The sequence below is a fragment of the Balearica regulorum genome, chromosome 4, assembly GCF_011004875.1.
Source record: "Balearica regulorum gibbericeps isolate bBalReg1 chromosome 4, bBalReg1.pri, whole genome shotgun sequence".
Taxonomy (NCBI): domain Eukaryota; kingdom Metazoa; phylum Chordata; class Aves; order Gruiformes; family Gruidae; genus Balearica; species Balearica regulorum.
The window spans coordinates 69,574,500-69,601,947 of NC_046187.1; positions in this window are offsets into that span (position 1 = coordinate 69,574,500).

Below are 27,448 nucleotides of genomic sequence, written 5' to 3' on the forward strand. Positions count from 1 at the left end.
CTGTGTTGGAAATCTAATAGCTATAGCCACAGGGCTCTGAAGAGAGCTAATTAGACCAATTTAGAATAACAAAAGTTCTGTTCCTGGGAGGACACTGAAGAGATCCTTCCCCAAAGCAGCATACCACAATTTCAGAGACAATTTATTGCAATATTCCTGCATAAGTTATCTAGTATCCCAAGGATGTACAAATCTGGCTATCTATTATGGTTTGTTCTCTTAGCCCTTATGTTATCAGGGGTACTCATGTATGTCTTGTAACGTTCCTGGAGATAGAAAAATGGAAAAAATCTGTCAATCAATCATTGTCTATCTTACTTTAGTTACCAGTCAGAACCAAGCTTTTCAAATGCACAAGAAGCAATCTTCTGTCATACTGACACGGCTTTCCACCTTGAGACAAATTTATTGAGCTTTGAGAGAAGAGTTTTCAAATCAATTGTGATTCTCTTAGTGTGGTGTCACAGATTTTCTTAATATTTTTCCTAAAAATGAATTGTTGCCTTTCAACTTACCAGAACAAGTTGATAGAAGAGGAGGTCAGCTCTCTTTTGTCACATTCAGATTTGCCAAGAAGACAACAGTTCTTGGTATCTGTTTCTGTACAAAGGCTATCAATGGAAGTGCTGTTACTGGAATGGTGTTTTGACATTCAGATCTACATTCTTCTTTCTTTCTTAATTTTTTCTTTAAGATTTGATGACTTACTTGCTGTGGGCCTGTTCCTGCTGCCCTTGTGTACAACTGATTTGTATTAGTCAAAGGGAATGTTGTATGGTGAAGGACTGCCAAGCCAGGTGCTAGGCAAATAGGCTGCCAGTAATGCTGTGAAAGCCTGAGGCCTGGCTATTTATTGCTCAAGTGTGACTTGTGCAAATGTTTCTTCGTTGCTTTTTACATAGTTTTCCTGATGACTGACAGGATATTGAACAGCACGGTTGGTTGGGCCAGCGCACGGAGCTCTGTTTAGGCGTGATGTTTTAGTGGTCCGATTCACAGTTCAATCTCATAGGCAGGCTGTTCTTCGTGCACCCAGCTGGCTAACAAAGGAGGAATGCTCATTCCACTGACGTTGTGCAAGGATATTGAAAAGCTGTGAATACAAGAAGCATAAAGCAAAATTTAAAAGGATTATCATTTTAAAGGATTATCTTCTGCTTTTATTAAACTCCTTGTGTTTCTCTGCGTAATTAATGAGTGGGTGAACACTCCTGTGGGACCATTGCTGTGCTTCATTCAATCCTAATCTAGCAAGGTGGGTCTGGCCAGAATGGGGACAAAGAGTTCAGCTAAAAACAGCTGGAGTGGGAGGGAGTAAAAAGCTTCCAAAAGTCTGATTGCCACGTGAGTAAGATCTACCTAACAACTTTTTGGTGCTTTATGTAGAGGTCGCCGTCTCTGAAACTGGACTTAAACCTGTCCCTGAAATGAGTGCTTCACATTTTGTTCCCTTTCCACAAGCATCTTTGAAGGCACAACTTTAACCCTGTTATCGGAGCTCATATCATTAAAGTTAGGCTGGTGAAATTGTTTTGACAGATTTTCTTCAAAATCAGTTGGGTTCTGTCGCTGATATCTGTGGTATAACCCCAGATTTTGGAGCTTATTTGTATGTAAAACCTGTGCACGGCACGTACAGACAGAACTGAATGAAGGCCCTTGCTTTACATCCATAGTACTTGCAGCTTGTTCAGAAAGGACGAGCATGGCTGCCTTTAAGTTTTCTAATAGTTGTCACCCAAAATACTTTCACTGCTGTTTTAAAGGTCACCTCAGATTTATGAATCACCTCAGGTTAATGTGTTATTAGTCAGTCAGAAACCAGTTGAAAATTACTGGTCCGGTATTCTGAATGCTCTTGTGCTAGATGTTTATAGAATAAAATATCAGGAAGGGAATCTGTACTTCCATGCTATGTGTTAAATAGGAATTCTGCTGCTGTAGCTGAAACCACGTAATCTTTCCCTCTGACTCCATTACCAGCTCCTGGTCTCTGCACTGTATTCTGGTCTGACTGGATAAGCTGCTTCTCATTGCCTTTACAGCCCATTGTTGGTCCTTTGATTTTGCCCAGGCCTACACTGTCCTTTCTTTTTCCCCTTTTACCTTCTGCTTCTCACTTTCCGTCATATCTGCTGTGTCTGGAGTGGAAGAGCCTCTTTACCACACGGCTTACTCACTCGTTCTTGGGTTTTGCTAAAGCTATACTTGCTTAAGATCTCATCGTGATTTGTGATCAAGAACACCTTCACCTTTTGGATATTAAACGCTGCTTCAACAGCACCGTGTTCATTTCCAGAGATGGTGTGATTGGTATCCCCTGCTCCTGTTCATGGTATTAGTGTTGGTTGATATTTAGGCTTATGCTATGGGGTAAAGCATTAAGGTGGAGAATCCCTGCCCCCCCCCCCCCCCCCCCCCCCCCCCCCCCCCCCCCCCCGTGGCTTCTCTTTTAATTCATCTTTATTACTGAACAAAGCAGACTCTTCTGTTTCAAAGAGCTTATAGCTTTTTATGAGTAGTGCTGTCTGTAGTTTATTAGACCACCTTTTTCTGCTTGCTTAATTTGTATTTTAAGTCTGTTTTTAAAATGGTATTTCAATTGTGTCTTTTAAAATATGTTTATTACTTTTCTATGACTCCCCAAGTGCCTTGGCTGGCAAAGTCTTAATGAATAAAATTTCTGTCATGTTATAACTATAAAAATCCACTCCCTCCTTGGAATGGGGTGTGCAAGTTTGAAGAAGCTGAGGAAAATGAGAAGTATAGTTATCTTGGAGTTATTTTAAGTAAAATGGGATAAATACAGAGGAGAAATATTTGTTAAATTAATTTGCAGTTATGAACTGTAATGAGTTCATCCTCCTAATTCTACATTATGCATGTAAACCAAAGGGTATATCTGTACTATTATTACAGTGATGTTTGTGGACAGATCCCCTCAGGCTAACTTTGTAGAAGTTGAATGCTGATGGTAGTCTGGAAGAACCAAAGAATTCTGTATGTGCTTGAAAACCAGCTTGAGTATCACCGTACGTTGTCATGCTAATTAGCTCTGAGCTGGTTTTACTCCTGGAAAGCAATTGGTATCTGAAGCAGCTTGTCTCTCATACAGCTCTATACTACTCTGCAGACACATTAGCGACTGTCTACACATTGATTTGACAGCTTTTCTGTTATTTGGAACAGAAGGAGCTGCTTTGGACTGCTGGTTGTTGTTTTTCAGTAACAATTGTTAATGCCTTAGTACAACACCAAGTGTATTAAAGATGTGCAAACAAGAAGCTGAGGCTTCAGAGATGCCTCTCAGAGCTGTAAAATAGATGCTGCACTCTTCTGCCAGAAGACGGCATGACAGACTCAGAGGATCTGTTCTCATGGTTCTTCACGTTGCAAATAACTGTGTTTCAGAGCCAGCTTTTCAGTAAACTCCAGCTAAACTATGTAGATCGTGTAAGCAGTTGGCCAGCACAGCTCAAGCAAGGTCAAGCAAGAGCATAGCACAGGAAATATTTACGCATTAATGGCAATTTCCTTGTTACAGCTCATGGTTTGTAAGGAATAAATTCCCAGTTGGGGCAATTCGGAGGCAGCAAGCAAATTTACCCAGCTTTTTACTTCTCACATATTACCTGCCTTTATAAGGGCTCTGCAGTTCACTAGGTAAGTGCAAAATGCTGATGAAGTTAGGTGATGACTTAAGGCAGTCTCAGCTTTTCAGGCAGAATCACTGCATGGGAGAGACAGGATACATTTATCTTCCTTTGTTTGCACAATGTGTTGACCCCGGCCAGTAACGGAGCACCACTAGCCACTTGCTTATGTCCTCCTGCAGCAGGAATGGAGGAGAGAATCGGAAGGGCAGAAGCAAGAAAAACTCGTGGGTCAAGATAAAGACAGTTTAATAGGTGAAGGAAAAAAATGAAAAAACCCCATCAATTGATGCAGTCACCCCCTCTCACCAACAGACTGATGCCCAGCCGGCCTCTAAGCAATGACTGCCTTGGAAAGTCCTTCCCCAGTTTTATTGCTGAGCATGACCTATGACATGGAATAACCCTTTGGTCAGTTTGGGTCAGCTGTCCCATCCATGCCTCCTCCCAACCTCCCGTCTGCCCCCTGCCTGTTTGCTTAGGGGGGCAGAGTGAAAACCATAGAAGGCCTTGGTGCTTTGCAAGCATTTTTCAGCAATAGCTAAAACATCGGTGTGTTATCAACACTGTTTTAGTCATAAATGTAAACCACAGCATCATACAGGTTGCTGTGAAGAAAATTAACTCCATCCCAACCAGACCCAGTACACACAAATAAATGGGCCTGACCCTACATGGTGCTAACTATAAATACCACTTGACAGTGTTTGCATCTTCTCATTTTCTTTAGTTAGTGTTAATGATATGTATACAGTTGACATAGAAAAATATCAGTATCTTAAACTCCAAATAAGTTTTATGAAAGCTATAAGCAAAAATTTTCAAATGGAATGGCTGAAATTGTGCATCTGATCTCTATTTATGCACATAAATATTTTGGTCTTCAGACATGTACTTCACGTGTCATTCCAGGAAATTTTTAGTAGTCTGATCACTCTAAGACTGCATTTTGCAGGGCTTGTATATGCATAATTTTTTGCTTGCATTTTGTGATGTATTTTTATTGTATATTTAGGTGAAATTCTAGTTCAGGTAAATCTGCAACCTAAATAGATATAAGCCTCTGAGTTAGAGAAACTTATTCCTATAGGACCGTCTCTGTTTTCTTCTAGAAAAGTCTGTGCCCTGTAGTGAAATCTCACGCTGCTTAGGGACTTTCTGGAATGTCATTTCTAGCATTCCTCCTGTTTTTATGTGAAATTTGTTACAGTTCTTTCTGGAAGAGATCACTTGGAGCAGAGAAGCTGAGATGACGTGTAATGTGGGATGGAGGTGGTAGTAGGCTGGAAACAGTAATATGTTATTAAAATCAAGCAGTGTTTTGACCTATGAAGGGTCAAGGGATAAGGTGAGCATCAGGCTTTGTTTTGTTTGGCCAGTGATACGACTGTGGAACTTCTGTATCTGTCATTTGGGCTGGCAGCAGAGTTGTCTGGTTTTTCTACCATGTAAGTTACAAAGCGAGTGATTCAGGTGCTAAATATGTGCAGTCCTGTTGTAGATACCCCACATACCCCAGCTGGCCTCCAGCAGCTGGTCCAGAAGTGCATGAGCCTTAGTAACTCTTATTTTGTTTCCACCAGCCCCATGCTGATGTCTTATTTAAAATGTTTTTAGGTATCTATTTTTAGGTACCTGAATCACTCTTCATACAGCAGTTCTAGCAAATGTCTACAAAAATCCTGTAAGCTGCAGTTCTACACTTAGTATATCAGCTATACCATTGCAGCTGGTGTACAAGCTCCTCTGTGCATGTCAAAAGAAGACCCTATTAAAGATATTTAAGGCCCAGCAAGTTGCTTTCTATCTCACAGTCAGTATGCAGCTTTACATCATTGGGGCTTGTCTGCCTGTGTATCCCCTATGTTTGTGTGTGTGCTTGACTCTTGGCAAAATTATTTATGCCCTTTCTAGTCTGCCTTCCAAAATCATCCTGAGGCCTTTGTTTAGCTCAGTCTTCTGGCTTTCAGTCTGTTTTCCCTGGCTCTGCTCTCATCTGCTTCACCCAGTATTATGACTATGACTCTTGTCAGTGGTTTACCCAGCTATTTCAGGAGATAGATACCCTGTCTTTTGATTCTTGTGTTTTGTGCTCTGTCTTGTAAACTGGCCAGAAATGTGAGGGTCACCATAACCTTGATTTGAGTCATCTGAGTGCATCCCTATGTCTCCTGTTGAATTCCTAACTATATGTTGAATTCCTAACTATTTACCAACATATTATTCTTGCTTTGAACCAAAAGACAACCTCAGGAGACAGGCTTTTAAACCAAACCATTGGCCTAAGAAGGCTTGGGATGCTCCTTAAAAGTTTGTTTGATAGCAAGCTCCTTAAGAATTTGCTATTTTTGTATCAGATCATCTTTCTTTGGCAAGATTCGTGATGAGCCAAATGCTCTTTGCTTATTCTTGATGTTCCTTGGCCTCTCTGGTGTACATTGGTGCCAGAGATGAAGTGTGTATATAGTACATACAGAAATATGTGTAATGGTCAGGCTAACATAGTGTCAGGGTACTACCATGTCTGATGAGCATATTGATGGGTATCACAGACTGAACTGAACACTTAAAATTTATTTCCTTGTTTAGAAAGCATGTAGTGCTAGTAATGGCATTACAAAGATCTCTTTTCAGCCATGTCACAGTAGGTGCATTTGTTCCTGCTTGTTAAAAAAAAAAAAAAGTTGATCTATATGGTTTAACCATAAATACTTACCTGATGCTCGGACCATACTGAAAATAAACCCCATTGTATTTTACAAGAAATGCTGCCCCATATGCCGCAAAGAAGTGGCAGCCAGCATACAGCATCTTGGAAAGATCTCCTATTATTTTTCTAAAGTTCTGAAGTGAAAAGAACATACCTGTGAAAATATTTAAGTAATATATTCGTCTTATACTGTACCTTGTGTTCTGTAAATGCTTCTGAAAATCAATAAAAAGAAATTGTACCTAATGTATTTGTGTTTTGCAAGGAGGGCAGGCCTTTTCCCCTGATTTATTAATGTTTGGGGAAAAGTCATTGCACATAAAAATCCTATATTAAAAATAGTAATTCATGATGTTTTAATATCTTTTTCCCCTAGATAAAGAAGACTAGGAAGTATAAGAGTGATTGGTTTTTACTGCTATGAGAATATTTCTATTTTTTGACAGTAACTGGCATCAAGAATAATAATACAAAAAATATAAGCCATACTGAGTATTCCTCCTCTGATGTTTTATGTCTACTCAGAGAAGATAGGGTACAGACAATTGTTCAGCTGCAGTAAAGTTCTCATTTTTATTGTGCAGAGCTAAATTTATCCTTGCTGTAATTTTTCTGAAATCAGCAGAGTTACTTCTGCTAGGCATGAGAGTGACCTGCTGTGATTGTATTGCTGTTCTAGGAGAGACTACACTCGAGCGGAGTTTCTTCCCTTCAGTTAAATACACACATACACGTAAATTGTGTTTAGCTCTGCAACTGTTTGTATGATTATAGCCAGCACAGATAGAAGAGCACTGTAACTTGAATCTGTGGCTTTTGGGTAGGTGAGATAAGCTTTTGTCATTTCAGAGGAAGGATGCTGTTCCATATCATGACTTCATCTGAAATGCTTCACCACATACCTGATTAGGCAGAAGCCTTCTTTACAAACAAATTGGGGTACGTACTCGTGAGATGTTCAGGCTTGATATTTTCTACAGAGTATCCAGAAATCAAGGGAGGTAGGGGTGGGGAAGGAGCTTTGATATTTTAATAAATAAGTTTCTAGCATTGTATGAGAATATTTTGTGGTTATAAAAGAAACAGGTGGTAAAAAAAAAAAAAAAAAAAAGGCTGATAGGACTTTTTCCAAATCTTCTATTTTAATTAAATAAATGTTTCTGAAAGGAATAGAGGAATATAAGGTTTACACAGAAGTAGGACCAAACTAAGATTTGACATCCAGTTTCTATTTTGAGATTATCAATTTTCTCCCTGTTAAGCTGTACAGACCCAAATTGAGCAAGTTCTCTGTAAACTGAAGATTCATAATTCACTCCCAACATTTCATGTTTCATTCTCCTTTGTATTGATGTGAAAATCTGTATTTTTAATAGAGCTGATTCTTTCTTTTCCCCTCCTCCCTTGGAAATATCATGTGTCCAGAAATGTATATGGTTCATTTCTGTGCCTGTTATTTTTATTTATTTTTAATGCATTCTCTCACTCTGATCAGTAGCATATGTATGATACAGGTTGCCATGGTAAATATGAATTTTTTATTAACATTGTAAATATTAATTTAAAACATGAGAAGCTGGTAACTGAGATGTTAACAGTGCTTTGGAGATTTTCCGGCTCCTGAGGTGATAGAAATTATATTTGGGGTTAAAAATGTGAAAAGCAACATGTCTCAGGAAGGAGGTCCTGTAGTGATAGCACAGCAGCCTAGGGGCACAGAAATGTAGGATATTTGGGCTGTGAAGCAAAGACAATAGGAGGTCAGATATAAGCTGCTGAAAGTTAGTGCTAGAGATGACATGGAACCAAGGTTCCAGTTTTAACCTCCTTCCTTACATTTCTGGACCATTTGTAGTCAGCTCTTTGCATCCGAGTATGACCAATTGGCTCAGCTGAATCCAACATAAAAGGGAGAGCGTGAAGACACGTGGTTAGTTTTGAGGCAGGGAGTGGCACAGGGCTGGCCTTCTGCAGTTTCATTTATGACTTTGTATCTAACTGTGTTAAACAAGGAATTTTAGGCAGATTTTTGAAAACTCCCTGTTACCCAGATTTCATTGAGCTCAATGGGAGTTACCTGCCAGGAAGTTCTTGAAAATTCACCTTTCTAGCCATATCATATCTCTAAAACTCATGTCCTTCAGCCTCTGTTAGATTGTTTGTGAAATGAGTCCAATGCTTGCTTGGACAAGTCCAAAGCTGCTTGCTTTCTTGGGAGGTGAGGAATCAGAAGTATTTTTGGTGGTAGTTTTGTCCAATGTAAAATTTTTTTTTCTGCATAACCTGTGATGTCTAGTGAATTTCTATTCATCCATGAAGTCCCTAGTGTTATGACCGAGTGTTAATTTTTCACTGTGTATTCATTTTGGAGCAGAAAGTTATGAGTTTGCTGTCTTGCCCTGGGACTTTGACTCGTATTTGATGCTGTCACTGAAGAGTGATTTTAGAAGTAGTTCCATGATGAGAGGTACTATCTTTCAGCTGATATGTTAAATTGAGGTCACTTCTGTCAATGGCCCTCTTAAAAATCACCTCTGTGTCTTGTCAGACATTCCATTTCCCAGTGAAATTAATTCCAAAAATCAAGGACTGTGTCTGAGATATTACGAAGCCCATAATGGCAGCTCTGTTTGCCCCGTCTTTGTGGCGCTACTGGTATTTCACGTACTATTTTCGTCAGGACTTATATTATAAAACTCAATTTCACTCCGTTCTATATCACAAAGCAGCATATGTCACACTAACTTCACTGAGCAGAGTAAGATTACTACATGAAACCTTATATCATCTTGTGATATATATATACACACAAGATTACTCAGAAAATAACTTGTCACCACTGTAGACACTTCATGGTTGCTGGAAAAAACACTCCATACTGAAGGTCACATGTATATATACACTGGTTTAACAGCTCTATTCACCCTTTGCTAGAACAGTGCTGCTAGCAGAATAACAGGACACTAGTAAAGCTTCATACTTCCAAGGAAAGCTTTCTGATCACTTCTGTTTAAAGGACCAAAGGTCCTTATATTAAAAGGAAACAGAACTTTGTAACTACGTTATTTTGTGAAAATAAAAGCACTCTCAACTCTGTTTAACCTTGGACACCATTAAGACTCAAAATGTGTCACAAATCGTGCTATATAGCACCCCATAGTGATTGCAGCATTAGATTTGATACTTCAAGGATTGTTAATTCCTTGGTTTGAATCATGTTGGGGATATTTTTTTTTAATGCAGATAAACAATTCAAGTAGTTCAGTGTCTCTGATTCTTTCAGCTGAGATGTTAAAAAACGTAGTCCTCTCAGACTCTTTGTAGACTGAAATCTTGTAACTCATTCACAAGAACAGTACTTAGATAAGCTGATTTTGGGTGCACGTCCCTCCTCCATATTCCTGTTTACCATACTGTATGCTTTTCTGCTTGATGCATTTCAGTAGTAATTTCAAAGGTAAGAAGGCTTCCTTTCTGCTACTTCTATGCCAAGCCACTTAGATTTTGCTGATTTGTAACCTGTTGAAATATAACCTTTACGATTAGTATCCTGTGCCTTTGAGGTGGCTCCCAAAAGCCCAGATCTTTGTGTTTCACCTTTTATTCAGACTTCTTGTGTGTGTAGAATGAAAGTTCATTTTGGCTATGTGACACTGGTTGATTTCTTGTCTTAAAACGTTTCACAAAGCAGTAAGTTTCTTTTATTTTTGTGGGATGTATTCAATAAGAAGCAACAACGTTTCACATTCTTCTTTTGTCAGTACACAAAAAATTATGTCCTGAGTGACTTGACTTCTAACAGACCCACATTCAATTTTTCACAAGGTGAAAATTACGACAGAAGAATGTTATATGTGACCCAGTAGTGTTGTGCTCTTTGTAGTCCACAAATCAATAAATGCACTTAAAAAACTAAACTCTAAAAACATTAATTATAGATATAGGCAAAGGTCACTCTGTCAAATTCCTCTCCCTATCCGATTTCTAAATAAAGAAATTATAAAGCAGCATGCAATTTGTGAAGTCTAGTGACAATGTTTATTTTTGTATATAAATTAGACTGTAAGGGTTCCATTCTGGAAATAGAATGGAAAAAAGTCAGTGAGCAGAATTCCCTACCTGCTTAATAGAAATGGAGGTCTCTCCTAGCATGTTAGGTAACAACAACAAATCCAGAAACATCATTGTGCTCTCTGTCAGTATCTCCATGTGGAATTACTTCTTCATTGTAAAATGGCAGCAGAGTCTCTCAGCACTTTTACAGTAACCAAGCTGGGACCTAAATTGGTAGTCTACCACTTTCATTTAAATTCTAGCAATTATATAAAATAAATAGATAGACACCTTTTGATATTTTTTCAAGCCCTGAACATTGAATTAAAATGTGGAACTTCTAATTATGTCAAATGCTGTCATGAAGAGTTCACTTGAAAGCAATTCAGACATTACAGCGAAGGGTATGGCTTAGTCAGCTTATTATTTCTTTCATTTAACTTGAGTTCTAATGTGAAATTGCTTTAATAGTTTTGTTGCCATTTTACATGTTTTACAGACTTTCCTTCACAGAAATTTTAGTCACCATATTTAATTTAGGAATCTTTCCGTAATGAAATTAGTATTTAGAAAAGTTGGCAACCTTGTAGGCAAAATTCTGTTTATTCTCAGGACAGATATAGCATAGATAAGAAGAATGTAGTGCTAGCAGAATAACTGTAATAAGAATAATAATTGTTAGACAGGTATGGTCATCTGGATCAAGCTGCATCGATTAAAGTCATCACTACAGCCCCTGGAAATGGCAGTGCTGTGTCCTGTGCTTTGCATTGTGCAGGTGCGCTCCAACCACGTCCCGGCAAAGTCAGCTGAGACAGCCAGCTTTGCATTGAAGGAAAGGAGAAGCATTTACTTGTTTCTTCTACTAGCAAAGGGTTGAGGGCAGTAACCTATGGCAAGGGTTAGTAACAAGTGACTGTAAATTATTGATACCTGTCCTAGCATGCTTCCTTGCAACATGAATGTGAATCATGACCTGAACTTCCATTTTTCTTGTTCGATGATACTTCAGTCTTACTTTGGAATAGAAGAAAAACTTCTAGCATTACAAATATGTTCATTTTTTCCATAAGTTTGCAGTATGGGTTGTCTATACCAGTGTAACTTGATTGCAAAACACTTTTATTGTGAGTTAATAAAACTGAACACTTCTGCCTTATTTTAAGTTGCTGAAAATTACACTGAGCTATGGTTTATGGGGGTTTGAGGTCCTTCCACAGTAGGTAAAGGGATTTGTGCTAACTAACATGTAAAAACCCTAATGGTTATATGGTATGTACAAAGCCTGTTTTTGTATAGCAGACATAATTTTTTTTTGTTTTAAGGAAACATTTACAAGTAATTATCGTGCTTTTTTAAATCATAGAATCATAGAATTGTTTTGGTTGGAAAAGACCTTTAAGATCATTAAGTCCAAACATTAACCTAGCACTGCCAAGGCCACCACTAAACCATGCCCCTAAGCACCACATCTACACGTCTTTTAAATACCTCCAGGGATGGTGACTCAACCACTTCCCTGGGCAGCCTGTTCCAAAATGTTAGCTTCTGCACAAGAACTGGTCTACCTGCTTTGTCAATTTTGGTTTGACTTAAAAGGGCACTATTGAACCAGGATTTGAATCAGTGCTAGTCTGTATAGATGTTGATGAAATGTGGGTAGACCTGCTATCCAAGGTGGATAAAGGGACAGCTATACTCTTCAGCTAGAGGTTAGCACACCTGATGCAGAGCATCAAATTGGTAAATGTGTGATGTGGTGCCAAATCAGCCAGTGTAGCTCCAGCCACGACTGGTATGGTTTAAGGTGAGCTTTGACCTTGTCCTGAAGAAATGAGGAGGACTTACTTACACATTCTGGCTTTCATGCAAGGGAATAACTTCCAGCCGAGAGATGGCAACATGCAGTTATAGGGCAGAGACATTGCCTAAGGCAGTGTGAGGGCAGTAACTACTCGAGACACCTGCTAAAAATCTAGTTTATATTTGTTAGTTTTGTACCATAAAAATGTAGATATAAAATCATAAACTCAAAGAAGCAGATGCAAACTACAGTGGTGTAAGCCAGCTTAGATATAACACAAGAATGTCATAATATTAATGCATAATACTTCAAAATATCATTCATTAAGCCCATGCAAATCACAGAGAGAGTTGGGAGGAAGAAGGGGTACTACATTACAAAAATTACTAAGCTCCACTGTCTAAATCAACTAAGGCATTGGAAAGAATAAATGTCATGGAAAGTCAATAAGACGTGGCTCCTGGGTAACCCATGTTATTTTAAATGTCATGCTCTGTACTAAATAGTGACCCATTTTGTACATGTTACTGAATCTTCCTGGGAAATTATCTAGATTAAACTAGTGCCTGTGAAAGGAGCAGTCACTCCCTGGCCATCCATTTCTGATTTTTTGATTCTTTAAATATTGATACCCCTGTAAGGGGTCTAAGAGAAAAAATGGCTCATAAACTAAAGGTGACCTGAATGCCTAGTAAAGATCTATGGCAAAGAAACCAACCGTGTCAAATGCCATATGAATTCTGAGACAGGAATGTTACGTACAGAGGCAGACACATTTGCAGCTCTTAAGTATAGTTCAGGTCTGAAAGAGGGTTTCATATGTACTTAAAATTTTCCAGGAAATATTTCACTGAAGTTATATTTATGCTAAAATAAACATCTTTAATTTATTGAGCTGAATACTACAGTGTTTTCCAGTTTTTCCTCTCCCCTCACAAACTCTGCTTGTGTCCTCAAAATAACACAGATGGTTTTGATTGTCAAATAATTAGTTGTTAACTTTGAATTCCAGATTGTTTTCTAGAGGAAAGTTGTTTTTCTGGTTCTGTCAGAACAAACAACATCAGATTGTATATGTGCTGGTGTCTACTCTTCCTTCATGTTTGTCTTGCGCGCAGTGCAATCAATGGCTCAGTCTAACACACACTGAAAGCAGTAGGAGGCATTCTACTGATTAACAGGAGTTGGTCTTCTCAAAAAAATAAATAAATCATCCTCTAAGATCAGAATCTGGCATCCAGTTTCCTTTCTACAATTTTAAGTATCTTTCCTGACTATTTTGTGAACCTGAGAGAGATTTTAACCATCTTTAAGTCTGCAACAGGAGCTGAAGAAGCAGAAATATTATGTTTTGTTTCTGTTCTAACCAGATACATGCTTGATTATAGTGTTCTCCTGCATGAGGCCATAGAAAAGATCTGGCAGTTAATAACTCTGTTGTGAAAGCTGTGTACTTTGGCTGTAAATAGCATTCCATGTGGAAAATTGGCACAGCAGGTGTCAGCACAGGATACTCGGAATTCTTCCTCCCTCTGCTACCGAATCAGGCACAGGAAACATTGTCAGGATTTTGTGGTTTCGTGTTCCACTGTGACGTTTTTCATTCTCATTACTCCTGTTTGACCTCCTATCCAGCCTTCCACAAGTTTCTTAACTGAATGAGGATCTACAAAAATGCAAAAGGAGGACTATGTGGTCTGCAGGCTTGGTAGTGTCACCTAGTCACTGAAGAGATCATGGAGCAAGTCATGTTGGAAGCTACTTCCTAGACATTTGAAGAGCAAGAAGATAATTGAGAACAGCACCGATTTATTGGGACAAATGATGCCTGACCGATTCATTATGTTCTAGAATGAAATGAGTGCTCTGTGGTTGAAGGAATAGCTGTGGATGTTGTTTACCTTGACAAGGCTTCTGACATGGTCTCCCATACCACCTTCGTAGCTAAACTGGTGAGACATGGGTGAGGTAATGGATGAAAAATTGGACCATTTTCTCAAAGAGGAGCGATCAGTGGTTTGGAATAAAACTGGCAGGCAACTACAAGTGATCTTCCTCAGCAATCGGTACTGGGGCTGATACTGTTGAACATCTTCATCAGCATGAAGGGGCAACATGCATGCTCACAAGTTCATGAATGATGCCAAATTGTGTGTGTGTGAGGGGAGCAGTTGATATGCTAGAATGGAGCAGAACTTCCATACAGAGGGACTGCAACAAGTGGGAGGAATGGGCTGGTAGAAACCTCATAATGTTCACAATGCAAACACACTGTTCTGCCAAGACTGATTAGTACAGGCTGGGGGCCAACTGGCTGGAAAGCAGCTCTGCAGAAAGCCCTGGAGAGTCCTGGTGGGCAATGAGGTGATCATGAGTCAACAGGAACACCCTCAGAGCAATGAAAGCCAATTGCAAACTGGCCTGCCTTGTCAAGACTGTAGCCTACAGGTCAGTTGTTTATTCCCCTCTATTCATTACTTACAAGACCCCATGTGTTCAGTTTTGACTTCCTGTGCAAGACAGAGATGAATAAAGTGGAGCAAGTCCGGGAGGGAGCAAGATCGTTAGGGAATGGCAGGATAGGAAAATTAAGGAAAGTTAAGGCAGCGCAAGGAAAGTTGAGAGTGCTGTGCTTGTTTACCCTGGACAAGTAAAGGCTAAGGGAGGATCTAACTGCAGTCTTCCACTCCCTTGAGGAGGGATATAGAGAGGATGGATCCAGAACTGCACAGCAAAAGAACAAGATACAAGGATACAAGTTGCTACATAGAAAATTCAAAGGCATTAGGAAAATTTCTTAGATACAAGGTAGTTTTATTTCACAATGAGAGTGCTTAAGTACTGGAACAGGTTGCTCAGAAGTTGTGGAGTCTCCATCCTTGCAGATGCAGTAACTTGTTAAGTCCCTGAGCAACTGATTTCGCTTTGGAACTCACTATGTTTTGAGGAGGAGGTTGGGCTTTTCAATCTTCAGAGGTCTTTTCCAACCTAAACTATTCTATAATTATCCCATTCTATAATCAGTCTTCACCTCTGGACACAACATCCTTCTGAAATGTAGGAGAGGTGTAGTGAGGAAATGGGAAAGAAGTGTGAGGGTTGGAAGTTATTCTGTAGGCTTTCGTAGAAGATTTTTTAGATCTTAGGTTAGTCCCTGAGTCAGCTTTCCTCCTGATTTCCATGGGTGTATTGATCCTTAGAAGTATTGCAGAGCTCTGTTAATGCCTGAATAGCAGTATGGTCCAGCATATGGGACACAAGACTGCCACTCTGAGCTTGACTTGACAAGCTTAATAGTCTGGATTTGACTATCCTGCTGAGTTGATAAGGTACAAGTCACTAGTTTGTTTTCTTCTCCCATTCCTTCCCTATTTAGACTGCAAACTTTTTGGATCAGGAATTGATTTTTTTTACTAGCTGTTTAGCATACAGCATGCCAGGACCTCATATTGGGTAGGTCTGGAAGTGCTATTTTTTTAAAAACACCATCTGAGGTCAACAATGCTGTAAAAATGCAAAGCATTACAGCTGGAATTTCCCTCAGACTAAATTTGTCGTCTGAGAGAAAATGAAAGTGCTCAATGCTGTACTGCTCTCAGTAAGAGACTTAAAAAAACTTGTATTATGAATGGAAATGTTAGCAACGGTGACTGGAGATGGGGATTGAATTAGAGTAATTTGGGAGGAGAGAGACTGAAGAGTCTTGTTACAATTAATGGGTCAAGACAAGGGAGAAGAATCTATTTGCTTGTAAGACTCTGCTTGTCCCCTGGCTCCCTTCTCTTTCATCCTCCCAAAATAGAAATAAAGGCATGGGGCTTTATTTGGGGCTGAAATCCTTACGCAACTTGGTGGAAGACTTTGTGTTGATTCTGTAATGTTAATTCATGCAGGGTACTGTGAACCCTTGACTTCAAATTAATGTTGAGGTAAAGTGCTCACAGGATTTATGAGCTCGAATTAAGAAAAATAACTGATGTGGACTGCTGCCATAGGCTCTTGAGACTCTCTTGTAGCCAACTTTGCTGCCGCTAGAATCGTTTCTGGCAAAGCACTGCAGCTTCCTTTCTTTCCTTTTCCAAAATAGAAGGAAATGCCTGATCTGATGTGCAGCTTCTTACAAAGACAGCTGGGGCAACTGTTAGGGAGTTCAGAAACCCAGTGAATAGTTCTAGTTGTGTTGCCACCCATGAGGCAATAGAAGAGCAGCCATAAAGCCCACTCCACGGCCCGCAGCAGATTAATTCACTCTCCAGCTGCCACGCAGGTGATTTAGTAGCTCTGTGGTACTACTTTCTCCTAGGCTGTGCAACTGTGGGTGCAACTGGGACATGACAGGAGGCCTCAGCAGTGTTACATGCCTGAATAGCCCCCCTGGCTCACACACACACAATGGCTGTCATCGTATGACGGAACTGTGAACCGTGTCTGCTGATTTCCTTTCCTTTTTCTTCCCAAACTGAAAGCCTACCTCTGAGACAGCTCAGGATGGGGCTGAAGCTTGTAAAAATATTTGTTCCTAGCAATTATTTGTCAGAATTCACCCTTTCCTAAAAAAAAAAAAAAAAAAAAAGGATTCTTACCTACTGAGAGTATAAAGCTGTGATTTAAATTACTCTGGAGGTGGTATTTCTAAAATAAATACTAGTCTTAGGTTTATATTAACTTGTCCTTTGTTCAGTTTTGCTCTGATAGAGCTACTAGGAACATGCAGCAGGTGACTTGGAAGGCTTTGAATTTTATTTTGTTATTGCTCCTGCTTGTCTCATTATTCCTCATGAAGTTCCAGGATGTCATCTGTGAGTAATTTGTAATTATATGCAACTAGAAAGGCAATGCTGGTCTTGCACATAAATCACAGGACTTGATGGCAGGAGATGTAGGTTTTCAGCTTCATTACCTGTGTGGCCTCCAGCAAGTCACTGGATTTTGGTGTGTCAAGGTACCTATCTGCTTAAGTGGGCTCAGAAGCACTGTCAAGTACAACAGAGACTCAATATTTATACAGATATGGTGAACGTTTAATGGACTGTTGTGTGAAAGTTAATGATACGATTTTGTAAGTCTCAGCCCAAAATTTAGAGCTCACCCTGGTAGCATGTTTCTGGTGAAAACATTGCTGCTCTTAGTTCTATTGTTTGGAAACTGGATTAAAATGCGTGCAAGGGAGGAAAATTAGCAACAATGCCTGAATTCTCTGAAGAGATATTCCATACTGCAGCTTCTGCCTTTATGTTGTAGCAACTTTGCTATCTGTAGTAACAATAGCTGTTTTTATGATGGTCAGTATTACAGTGTAGTTTCAGAAAAGGAACTTAAATCCTTCTGAAATTAATAGGCTATAATCTGAGTACCTTGACTAAATACTTAGTTGAGAAGAGATCTCTTCCAATAGCAAATTTTTCTGACAGAAAATTCTTGACCTGTGATAATCCTGGGAAAACTGATCTAAAGCTTAATTCTGTACACAAAATAAATTAGTATATGGCCAGAAGTAACCTGATGTCTTTATCAAAGACAGCATTCCTGTTGATTAAGGATTAAGGATTTTTTGGTTTGTTCATTCTGTTGTAGACTACGATAACTGGGAAACAGCTAAGTAAAGACAAACTATTATAAAGCTTTATCTATCATTTTTCCTTCTTTTGTTGAAACACATTTGTGATAATGTAGCTTATTGTTATGTTGGCTGAATATCTATGCACATACTTCTGTAAAATTTGGTTGGACTTTTATGAGGTAGTGTATTTTTATGCGATGAAGAGAGGGAGATAAAGTGATAAAGCAAGCCAGAAAGATCAGTTGAACTATACTGATCTCAAACTGTATGCTGGAGTCACAGGTCCATTTAACTGCAGTATGGAGAATTCTGATTCCTGAACACATTTTCTTTGGTGTGATGATTTTTAAATAAACCTTTAAAGTTTTTGTAGTTTCAAAGGATTTTGTAGTCTTCTTAAAAGTATATAGGGCTAATGGATTGACTTGTAGCATAGAAAAGGCTGAGTAAAATTTTTTCCTTAAGCTTATGATTCTGGTACCTTTACATGCCTGTCCTTCTGGTTGATTGAAATATGTATTGATAAAAGTTGGATTTGAGAGCAGATACTAACCTTAGTGTCCTTGACATATTCACACTCTACAAGGACAACTTCTTACTGCTGTTTTTTACAAGTGGTCTAATTAATTTCAGTGGAACTTGTCACAAGACTCAATATTTTTGATGGGTTTAAGGGCTTTTAGATCAATTCTAAAATAGTGCACTTAACTTGCCTGTGTAGTTTGACATCAGTACTGTTCTAAGCTTTGACATAGAATAGCACAGCTGTGTGCTGTTAATCAGATGCTGTGCCCCACTCCATGTGTTTGCTTGTGATTCCTGTGCCTCCCTTTAATTGTTTGATTAACTAATGGGACGTGTTATTGGTGTCTGTAAGTGCTTTGAAATCCACATATGAATGGTGTCATAAAAATGAAAAGTTGTTCTTTAGCAATGCCAGGAAAAACGGGCATTGCTTCGAATGGCCCGTGGAGTTATCCTCAGTCACTCCCTTATCATTACTTGACTTTATGAAAAAATAAATAAAACAATGGGGTATGACTGAGCTCATTAAAAACATACTTTGTTATTAAGAATCCTATAAAGTACATACTATAATATCAATTACTGGCTTCAGCAGTTTTGGGAAATGAGACCATCAAAGTATATGAAAGCCAATATGCACCAATGGTATAGTCATTGATTTTCATAGGACTATGGGAGTCAAAAATGGAAACTGATATTGCAGCGATGTCCTGGGTAATTGACCATTTAAGTGATTCGGTAGTAGTCCTGTAGGTAAGGGAAGAGGTGCCCTTCTTCGGTGCCTGTTCCATATTAATGAGTTTTCTACTTAGTCTTTTATGCTTGTTTCTTTTATAGTAGAGCTCGAAGTACCTGATCTTGACTTGAGAGTACTTGGCATCTGGCAGGATCAGGAATTGTGCCTGCCGAAGCTTGCTGCATTTAATTTAATTGTATCATTTTATTCACTGTTACTCACTCCATCTATCCCAAGGGGAACATAGAGAAAGGAAAAGAGAGAGTGCCAGTAAACTATAATAGGAGAAAGAAGGAACTAATTTTAAACTGCTTTGAAACATACTTTCTGTAAACAGTGTTGTCCTTCCAAGTGGCAGAGTTTAACTATTGAGAAGAACTGCAATAAACTTAAGTTTTCTTCCAATGGCGTAACATAGCATATTGATAACACCTACTTACAAGCACTGTCTAAAATGGGTTTTCTAACCTAGGGACATTGTCAAGTGAATAGGACCCAAAAAACCCAGAAATCCTTATTATGATCATAATTTATAGTGAGGGTCGTACAGAGGGTTAATAAAAGACTTAATAGATACTTGAGTAAAAGGCAAATCAGCAATTACAGTCCAATAGGTTGCTTCTTATGATCATTGCCTTTAACTATCCATTAGACCTTCTAATGATACTGTCAGCTGTAATATGTAAATCTTATAACTGTACCATCTTTGTAACATGTTATAGTCATTTAGGCCTTTATAAAATATTTATAAATGGAACCTTATTATAAGTGTAGCCCATATTTGTGTCTTTGGTTTCCACTCTGCGGCATGCTGCTTACTGTGCAGTTCAATATTGTCTTATTGCTTCTTTGTATTCCCCCATCTGCCTGTATGTAAGAAAAGAGGATTTTTTCTTTAGATTAGTATCCCCATGCTATTGTGGAATTGTGCAAATGTGTTTAATTACATATACAAATATTATAAATGGCTTTGGAAAGATCAGGTCAGGAAATACCAGAATGAATGTTACCATTCTGTCCCAAGAGAGGCACATGCTACCTGATGTGAAAGGCTCCCATCTCACAACATATGAAATTAGGAGTTAAGCCTCTGTGTGACATCGTACATGAAACAGTTCCTCCTCTTCCTCCTGTGCCATGACATCCTACCATGTGGCAGGACCAGCATGACGGTATGGGTAGAAGGAAGATCCAAACTCAGTGTCATTTGGTGGATTCACTGTTAGCCCACTTGGAAGCAGGACAGTATTTTTGAAGCAGATTTCCTAGCTGTCAATACTTTTTGCACATTTTTTTTTGCATCATAGAGCAGTTGCAGTTTGGATGAGCTAGATTGCTTTCAGAGGAAAGTAAACCAGAAGATCCACTGCGGGTATGTACCAAATATGCCCCAATCTCTCTCTAATAATGACGAGTGAAACCATGTCTTGCCCTCCACACCATGAAGTTCTCCAGCATGAATCGAATGCTCACCAAGAAACGGCTCTTGAACATTTGAGAGTTTGTGCAGCATCCAGAAAGTACTTCCAGTGCTATATAAAGGCCCATGTGGCAAGTATGCCTTGATGTTTGCTGCTGTTGACCACCTTGAAATTTGCTCCTTTTTTTGTTTTCTGGGACAACTTCTACCTCAAAATTTTTTCTTTATATCTCGTGTTGCAATCTGTCTTTGCTGAACCTAGTTCTGAACAGAACTTTGGTCTCTTTTACAGTCTCTCTCTTTTCTTCCCATCTTATTATTTTGGCCCACTCCCCGCTGTCTTTCCAGGTGGAAATGTCTTAGTGCTTCAGCCTCCTGGAAGATCCAAGAAGGTACACGCTGCGGCCCCAGGAATATAATGATGTTTATTATCTTGTAATGTGAGAAAGCTAAAAACCTCTTCAGTGGCAGAACAAAGAGCTTGCTAACCTCAGGATAGCTTCTAGGTGCAAGGGGACTGGCAGTCAGTGGTGTACAAAATGGTGGAAGATTAAGGTTCTCTTGATAACAATAACTACACTTTTGGGGAGACACAGTGGATGTACCCCTGCTAAGGAGATCCAAACAGCTTTTCAGGTGGGACTATACCTCTGAGGCTGCCGTCCACCTGGATGCTTGTGCCCTGTGTCCTGGGAGCATCATGCAGGTGTCCTGGAGGGGAACTCAGCCTCTAATGCCATTCCAGGGAAAGCTGAAGCCCACGTATGACTCCCATGAAAAGCTGTCAGCATCGAGGGATATTTCTTTTACCCACTCTCTGCTGTGGCCAGTATCAACAGTCTCTTGTGTCAGATTTAATGTTTTCATTTTAGGTAAGCATAGGTCTGCACAGCAACGCTAAGGATAGCACCTCCTCCCCACGAAAACAAGGACAAGTGCAGGCTGGGTTTGTTTCAGAAATCAAGCCAAGGGTTAATCTTGATCTGCTGTTACATTAGAAAACTACAAAGGTTTCTGTTTCCATTAATATTTTACCTTTAATTTCAACTTCATTCTAATAAAGGCAAACCATGAGAACAGTACCAACCTTAATGTTAGCATATAAACTGTGTATGTATTTTAGGTGACTAGCTGTAATTAAGACTTGGCTTGTTTTCTTCCTCTTTTTTGGCCTGTGTGATACGAACAAACAATTCTGATGAGTTATTTATCAAACTTGCTTGTAATGATAAAGTAGAATAAACCCCAGGTAATTTAAAATAATTTAAAAAGTGAAATTAAACATATTTTCTTGTTAAAATATATCTTTTAAACATACCTTTAAAACATGAGTATATACTAAGCCCTGACTTTAGTAAAAAATATTTTTAGTTATTTTTATGCATTAAAAGTTATTATATGGTTGTCAATATTTTCAGTAATCAAACCACAGCAGTCACTGTGTAAGTGTTTGAAACCACACGTTACTGAGGCTATAATACAGGATTCATTTTTTTCTGCAGATACAAAAAAATGCTCTCTTATTTTGGCCTTTTCAAATAGTTTAGTTCAATAATTATTTAACTCCAAGCTGAGAAACTGACCTGTGCTGAAAAAGCAGAAAAACTTGGTTTTCTCTCCCAAACTGTTGATAGGATGGGAGGATGAGATCTACTAATAAAGCACTTAGAGACAACAGCTATAAGAGACAATCAGATTAGTTTGCTAATTTTAGATTAGTAAAGCCTTCTTTATCAATTAGAAAAATTTGAAAAGAAAATGTGAGTTGACAAACATCTTTCTTCAGGTATACAGCAGACTGAAGATTTTTACTTATAAAATAGCTTCAAATGTTGCGCTATGAATTTGGCATGAATTAGAATTTTTAATCTTAATTCAGTTTGACAGAAGTTACACAGAAGCAGACATTTAATAAACAAGACATGCTATTCACAAGAGTCTGACTCTAAGACCCTGAAGAGTCAAAATAATTGTGTATTACTCAAACAAGGTCTTAAATCAATTTATTTTTATCAGCAAAGAGAAAATAATAATGCATGCCACCAATGAAAATTAACTAAGTACAGAATACAATTGCAAAACAAAAGTAATGATTATTTAAGGTTTGCTACTTGGTAATTCAAATTATCATTAAAATCTGTGACCGTCAGCATAGCTACAAATTACCAGTAATTCAAAGGCAAGCAGCATAACTTTCTTTGCTCTTCAGACAGTCTCAGTATTCAAAGACAAAAATTTCTGTGGCAAGATGGGAAACAGAAGAAAGATTCTGTGGAAGGAGACTGACAATTATGTTTTCAGTAATTCCTCAGTGGTAAAATGCTTACTCAGCAGTTAAAGCTGGGTTGAAATGTTCTTATATATATTGAAATGCAAAGTTACTCTACAGGAAATCCCATTCATTGCAGTATCCTGTTCAGTAATGTGGTGGTTAGTCAGTCTAAGACTACGGATGGTCTTCTGCTTTTTTAGTTTCTTTTTTCTTGCTCCTGGTAACACTTTCTCTGTATTTTTAACTGTAAGTAGATAAAAATAAACTGACCACCATAAGGAAATAGAGCCAACAAAAGCAGTTTACATTTGGATATGCACTTAATGGAAAAACAACAACAAAAGCCCTCAGAAGACCATTAATTTGGGCTGAAAAGGCTGAGCTATTTTTTTAATTGTAACACTTTTAAATTCTGTGCTGTTACTTCAGGTTTTTTCTCAATGGATTTAAATGGTATGTGATGAATAAAATATTGATCGGTGGTTTCAGATGACAGATGCTTCTAAATCTGAACAAACATAACTAATATGAAATTCAAATTCTGATCAAACAAAAAATTAATATGAATTTCATATTTTCTTGCTTTTAATAAGCACAGATGTCTTGCCAATGGCTCAGGCTCTGTCAGGCATCACTGCATCACATTTTGTGGGCTCAGACATAAAGGTATAGAGTTCTTTCTGTGTATGTGCCTTGCATGCAGAATCAAACTGGTTGCTATTCAGGCATAACTGATGTTGATTTTCTTGAATGGCGACCGTGGTCTTTTCCAGTACAATATGCATTTAGTAATTTAGGACCAGAAGGGTCCTCGCTCATCAGTGAATCCTGTCCCCCGGTCTTGCAGGCAATTTGATCATATAATCCCTTTAACAGACTGATGCAGCTCTGTGCCTCTTACTGCTTGACAATGGGTAAAAAAAGATAAAATTGCTGATACTTCTTTTATCTTCTAACAGGTTACTGAAGATAAATAATGAAGTATCAGTTTAGTGAACAGTGAAGTATATGAACACAAGAATTGCCATGTAGGTCAAAATAGTCTGTGTCTAGTCTAGTATCCTAGGTTTGACAATGTCCTGTTCCACAGTGAGGTTTAAGAAACTCTCTTCTGAATCATCACACAGCGACCTTCCTCTGGGGGAGGCTGTCAGTGAGAAATCCACCCAAACGTGAGGTTTCATTTTTTTTTAACTCCTGCTGTATAACTTGTGTGTTCATCCTGTTTATATAAACATTTAAGTTTTGCTTTTAATGCCTGATAGTCATGAATTTCAGAGGTTAACCTGACAATTTTTATATTTTAAATATTTCTGCCTTTTACCTTCACTACTTCACTGTAGTGAAGGTAAAAGGCAGAACCCTGATGGCTGTGGCTGTACCATTGATTATTTTATATATCTCCATCATACGTCTTCTCGTTGGCATCTTGCTGAAGCACTTAGTTTCTTCCATTGTCTTTGAAAATAAGATGCCCAGAACTACATGCACTATATTTCAGTTGAGGGCATACTAATGACTAGAATAAAATGGCATGCTCACATTATTTTTATTCTTTTCTGTATCATTCCATTAAAGAAAATAAGGCTGAGAATCTCAAGAAATTATATTTTCCTCTCCTTCTCCCATTATCCTAACACAGTTTGCCTCTTTATTTGCAGTTGTGTGTTGATCAGAAGCTTTTGTATTCAATCTGTTTACAGTAGCGCTCCTGTCTCTTTCCTGAAAGGTTCTAATTAATTTAGAATTTATCAGTGTCTAAGTAAATCAGACAGGATTAATGTATAGTGTCTGGATGTATCTGTAACTATGTCTGGATTAAAATCCTCATGTGATGCATTGCTGAGCGGACTGGTGAAAGCACACAATGCCTTTCAGTTCTCAAGCAGTTTGATATGGTAATGGCCAAAAATTCTCATCAATGTGAATGGAGTTTGTGGTGGTATCATCTTGGCACTTTTTTCATAATTGGTATGTTTTTAGGAAATCTTCATCCAAAGGCCAAGGCTGGCATGAAGTAGAGCCTTTGCGGGTGTCTCTGAGAGGTGGGCTGGAGTGAAAAGGAGTGAAAAAGCTGACACTGCTGCTTGCTCTGCATTATTAATTCTAAAAAGGCCCTGGGGAAGGGCAGGGAAGTGGTTTTTTTGTTGGGGTTTTTTTTGGTCAATCAGAGACTTAAATGATATTTCTGCCTCCCCAAAGTGATGTCCTGAGTGTCTTTTCCTCCTTGGGTCAATGAGTCAGACAACTATGTTATATCATTCCTGTAATAACCTAACCAAACTCAGCCTAAAGGTGTGCTGGTGACTGTGGCCACGGCCAAAGGATCCAGCAGTAATAATACATTCTGATTAGGAGGCACCTGAGGATTGTAGCTTCATTAGCTGCAACTAGCATGAATATGCAACAAGCTGAAATATGCCCAAGAGCGCAGGATGAGAAAAATCTGAAGAAAATTACCATTTACATCCCATTGCCTCAAAACACTTAAAATGGACAATAAATATATGTCTGTACAGGAGCAATACAGTGTACAGCCTATTACCTGGTTGAGTCCTGATATGCATATAGATACGGAAATCTCATTTCATGGCAAGAATGTACACAGTGTATTCAAAGAGTGAAACAAACACAACACACTGGGTACATGAATTATCAATATATGAGCAGTTACCTGTCATTTTAGATTGATTGATATAGATAGTAGACATGTAGTAGATTGATATATCTGGTACATGTACATATATATTAGATGCAGGAATAAAATAAAAAAATCTTTGCCTAGTATACGTCTGAAATCTTATTAATTGCACAAATTTTATCTAGACAGCACTATGTGTGATGGAAAAAGAATTTATTCTTTCCAGAAGTTTCATGTGCAAAGCAATAAAAAATCTGGGGGTTTATCACATACTTTCTGTGATTATAAAATAATCTTCACCTATTGCATGAGTCAGCCTGTCATGACAAGTCTTACCAGAGATCATCAACTATTACTTACAAGTTCAGCATTCATCCTCAGTGTTCCCTTCTTACAGTAATAGTCTGTGCAAGACTCATCCTAGACATACGCCATTAGAAAGACAATACTCTGTCTCAGTATCAGACTTGTTCAGAACTCTGCCACTGATCACCATTATTAATCATGTCTGTCTCATTTGGAGGACCTGAAGAGGACCAGGGCTTTTCTGAGTTTAATATTGCATAAGACCGGTAGGAAAGCGCCTGGCTTCTCCAGGCTAAGGTTGAAGTTGCCAAGGGAGAAGTGGAGAAGCATATAAATATCCAAAACAAATGATCATTAGATGTGTAGAGTACACACACGCATGTATCAGGGCACACACTTTTGCTAGTTTAGGTAGAGAAACCAATCATTTAGTTTAGTTACATCATTTCTTCTAGGCATCATGGCAGAGGTGGATAATGATACAAAAGGAACAACAGGCGCAACTGCTCTAACCTGGCAGGAGTTTAAATCTCTGTCAGATAGAGAACTTCTAGAATCATAAACCACTCATACTGAAAGAGACCTCCAGAGGTTATCAGTGCCATTCCCTTGTCTCAGTCTTCTCTGGGTTTGAATCCACAGGAGACCTGGCTACACTGGCAGTCCTCATACAAATTGAGATTTGCTCTCTCATTGCTCTTAACTTCATGTACTCTCTTCATCTTAATTATGTGAAACATAGGTGCCTGAACTGGTAATTTTTCATGACGCTGAAAGATTGATCTAGCACACTGAATAAGCAAAATGCTGCTCTCTTTCTCCATTTCTCCCACTTTTTGCATGGTTCATCTTTAGATTGGCTCACTGCACAGCAAATGTAGCCACAGTTTCTAGTGATATATTTAAAAATTCTAATGCAGTCTTGCTACTGCTCAATATGTCTGCAAACTGTCAAATTGATCATAGCATTCTCATCACTCAGCGGTCTTCTGCATAAGGCCAACATGTTGCAGCACTTGAGCAGCTTTCATCTTCTCAAACTACTTGTTTCTGCTTATATATATTCTGCATGGAACTCAGAATTTGTCAGTGTTCTTATATTGGTGAACAGGGATATAAAAATAATGTTCATCTGAAGTTTTAAATGATTTTTCCATTTTAAATGCATGCTCAGTTTTTCTGTGGTGTACGATTGAGTTATTATGTTCCTCTTTTCCTTATAGAGTGTGAGGTTCTTGAGATGTTACAGACTCTGGTAGTTAATTGGCTAGTTTGATAATGCCATCTGCTGCATTTCCACTTTTTTTCCTACATGGACCTAGTGTACCTCCAATAAAGTTGCTTTTGATTTCAGTAGGTACCATTGCAATGAGACTTGTCTCTCTGATTTTGAAACTGCTGAAAATAATTTGCTTTTATTCAGAGATTTGAAAGGACAACAGTATGCTATAAATAGACTAAAGAAGAAAGCCACTACCAGATGCAACCATAATGTGAAGGAAGGGATGTTGCTGGATGACTGCTTCTGTATCATCTGACTAATATCATGTGCTCTTCTTGGTCCACTGCTTTCCCCATAGCCACAGTAGCAGATCTACCTTTGTGAAGTCTAGAGAGAGAGAAAGGAGTCAGTTAGCATCCCCCAAAATCAGTCTCACAAGGAGAAGAAGCTCCTTGCTTTAGGGTCAGATGCGGAGCTATTAGGAAAATTCCCCCCCCCCCCCCCTTTTTTTTTCCCTGCAGCTATGTCTATTCTATTTTTCTAGAC